This window comes from Gavialis gangeticus, unplaced genomic scaffold, assembly GCF_001723915.1.
Source record: "Gavialis gangeticus isolate Ggan-Ray unplaced genomic scaffold, GavGan_comp1, whole genome shotgun sequence".
NCBI lineage: Eukaryota > Metazoa > Chordata > Crocodylia > Gavialidae > Gavialis > Gavialis gangeticus.
Genome location: NW_017729032.1, coordinates 62,377,994 through 62,378,751, shown reverse-complemented (window position 1 = coordinate 62,378,751; position 758 = coordinate 62,377,994). Strand labels below are relative to the sequence as shown.

The 758-nt window shown below is 40.9% G+C and overlaps 1 protein-coding gene across 1 annotated transcript in view; it reads right to left on the bottom strand.

Annotated features, from left to right (window-relative positions):
- Window positions 1-758, bottom strand: part of LOC109302242 (guanylate cyclase soluble subunit beta-2-like) — a 60,479-nt gene that overhangs the window by 6,185 nt on the left and 53,536 nt on the right. The gene's annotated exons all lie outside the window — the stretch shown is intronic.

Genomic DNA, 758 nt, shown 5'->3' with positions numbered 1-758 from the left:
GATTCATTTAGCCCTAGACCCCTTTGAATTGTAAGTGTGGGTATTCACATACTTTTGATTGATCCTAGTCATCTTTTCCAGATCCCTTAGACATAGTCTGTGGATCTCCAGAGGTCTGCAGACCACAGGTTGAAAAACAGTGCTATAGAAGAAATGGGATGACACATAAAGATCTATTAGGGATGAAGTGGACTCTGCTTTTTAAAGTGAGGAGGCTTCAATACCAGTAGCTCTGAGGGTAAGGACTGGAAGATAGACTGTATGGCATCACCAGTAGCCAAAGTGCTGATTAAACAGTCTAACAGCCCATCTGTAAAAGGCAAGCAGGACCTTAACCAACTATGCTGTAGTAACAACAAGGCCTAAACTCAGTTGTGGCTAAACCAGATGATAAGTGTCTGGTTACTAAAAGTAAATGAGGTCAAAAGTGGTTATAAAACTGTGTTAAAGAGCACGTTTTAAAGTTTTGGTTTAAAAGCATTCAGTATTGCTCAAATCAGCTGACAACCCCCCTTAAGCTACAATTGTATTTAAAACCTGCACAAACCGTGCTGTAAAACCTTAACTGTTTTCCCTGTATAGATTGATCAAGGACGTGTTCACACTAGGTATTGTCTACAGTGAGGATTTGTGCTAGTTTCGCTCATCAATGGCCAGCCATGGAATGGGAGCAAACTCCTAAAACAGATGAGCAAAGCCACTATAAGCCACAATTAACTCTAGTTTCAGAGTGTGTGTGTGTGTGTGTGTGTGTGTGT